We start from the raw sequence: 2,286 nt of genomic DNA, 5'->3' as shown, positions 1-2,286 counted from the left end.
TTCGCTATTATCGCCGCCATACCATCGTTTACCGAATTTACTGCTCCACGACTCACTTCATTCCTCGGGTTGTGGTATTCTCTAGAGTGCTTAGAGAATTCTTCAATCAGTTCCTTTATTTCCGGAGGTGGCTTTCGGGTGAGCGGGCCTTGTGAATCGAGTAGTTGCCTTGTGGTGACATTTACTCCATCATAAAAGATGGAGACCTCCTGTTGGCTATTTAGATCATGGTGTGGGCAATTTCTAAGCAGGCTCTTGTACCTTTCCCAAGCTTCATAAAGAGATTCTCCGGGTTGTTGCTCGAAGTTGGCAATGGCTTTCTTTAATTTGGCTATCTTGGAAGGTGGGCAGAAATGGTCTATGAACTCTTCTTTCATTTTGGCCCATGTGGTAACTGATCCGGGAGGGAGTGACTTCAACCAATCCTTTGCAGCTCCTTTGAACGTGACCGGAAGCATGCGTAGTAGCTGGACCTCGCGGGGCACATTAGGTACATTGAAGTAATCCGCCACGTCATTTACTTCATCTAAGTGCTTATAGGCGTCTTCATGATCTCTCCCGTGAAATGGTATCTCCTTGAGTTGAGCGAGAATATGGCCCTTTAGTTCGAACGTAGCGGTAGCGGGGATTGCGGGTTGCACAAGTCCCGGGCCGGTGTCATCACGCATCCTTTTCTTCCACTCCCCCATGGGGATCTCGTCAATATTAGCCATTGCGGTGGCTAAGTCTTCTTCAGTATCGGATGTGTGCTCGCTTTCTTCTTCGGTCTCGTATTCGGTGTCTTTCGGGATCGGATTTTCGGTTGACAACGATGCACTGGATGCTCCTGCTTTGCTGCTCCTCTTCTTGCCAAACACGGATTTGAAGTTTTTGAGTGGTGAGTTCTTTGAAGAGGTGGTTTCTCCAACGGTTTTGCCCTTGTTTCTTCTTAATGCGGTTTCCGGATCTTCAAGAGGAGGAATTAGAGGTGTAGAGGATCCTCGGGTCATGAACTAACTGCAACTTAAAACAAAATAGAACGCGTAAAAAAGAACAAAAATTTAATCTGATTCAGCGTCAGACTCGCCGAGTCGGGGCGAATGCACTCGGCGAGTTCACGTGAAAATCAGAACGCGAAAAAAAACAAATTTTTTTTTTTTTTTTTTTTTTTTTTTTTTTTTTTTTTTTTTTTACTTAAACAAAAAAAAATTGAACAGAAATTAACTTTGCGTAAGATGAATCTTACACAAAGGGTCGATTAAATTAGAATTTAATGCTAATTTTAGAACCGTTCCCCGGCAACGGCGCCAAAAACTTGATGTGTGTAAAACCAACTAGTTTTAATCCTACTTTAATTATCAAATAACACACAAAAGGCAGTGAACCTATCAATTGTGGTATAGTTCAAGCAAGTAGGGTATCGAACACAGGGAACGGCAAATTAAATTAAAAACTAATTCTATCTAAATTACTTTAGCAATTAATGGTTTTTCTCTAGTTTTACAAGACTAGAAACTTATTAAACAAAACTAATGCAAGGCTAGAAAAGAACAAATCAACTAGATTCAATAATGGGAAAGAAACTTCTGTTTAGTTCAACTCGGTTAACTTTATGGTTGCTTTTAAGGTAATAGTGCAATGGATTAATTCTTTCGTTGGTTACCGATTCAAGTGATTAAGTTGTGTTCACTACCCTAATCCTTAGCAAATAAACTAATTCAAACAGTGGCCAATTGCTTAACTTAATTATATTTACTAGATTAATTATTCGGGTTAAGTTAGACTTGCAATAGCTAATTAATTTGTTACTTTTAATTAACCTCTTGTTCAATGGTCATCTTACAAGCTCGCATATGAATTTACTCAATTTACTTATTAATCCTAGTTTCATATTCATTAATCCTAGACATATGATTTGGTGGTCACTTATCATATGAGGTTGATAATTAATAGATGTTCATGCTAATTAACTATCTTCCTATTAACAGAAAATAAATTATCATTCATACACAAGGTTCTTTAGCAAGCTAGAATAACAATTAATCACCAACTTAGAATTAATCCTACCAATCAATCAAACCATATTGTCAACTTTGTATCCCCAAACAGAAGTATAAAGAAATTAGTTCATAACTAAGGTGAATAACAGCAAACAAATAAGTTCAAGTTGCTTAATCATATTGACAAAACAAAAGAATTAAATAGAATGAGGAAATTACGCCTTAATTACTCCCGGAATTGGATCTAGCTTCTTTGGTCGACTTCTAGGGTTCTTCTGGCTTCTTATTCGCAGCTTAAGGCCTCTGA

General features: G+C 38.3%; 1 non-coding gene across 1 annotated transcript; it reads left to right on the top strand.

Moving 5' to 3' along the window:
- Window positions 1–222: 222 nt before the first annotated feature.
- LOC128126950 (small nucleolar RNA R71) lies at window positions 223–329 on the top strand. The gene has a single exon (XR_008224931.1). It is a non-coding gene; the product is annotated as a small nucleolar RNA R71 (small nucleolar RNA).
- The last annotated feature ends 1,957 nt before the right edge of the window (window positions 330–2,286 follow it).

Source organism: Lactuca sativa, chromosome 6 (assembly GCF_002870075.4).
Source record: "Lactuca sativa cultivar Salinas chromosome 6, Lsat_Salinas_v11, whole genome shotgun sequence".
Classification (NCBI taxonomy): domain Eukaryota; kingdom Viridiplantae; phylum Streptophyta; class Magnoliopsida; order Asterales; family Asteraceae; genus Lactuca; species Lactuca sativa.
This window is presented reverse-complemented; position numbering and strand designations above follow the sequence as displayed.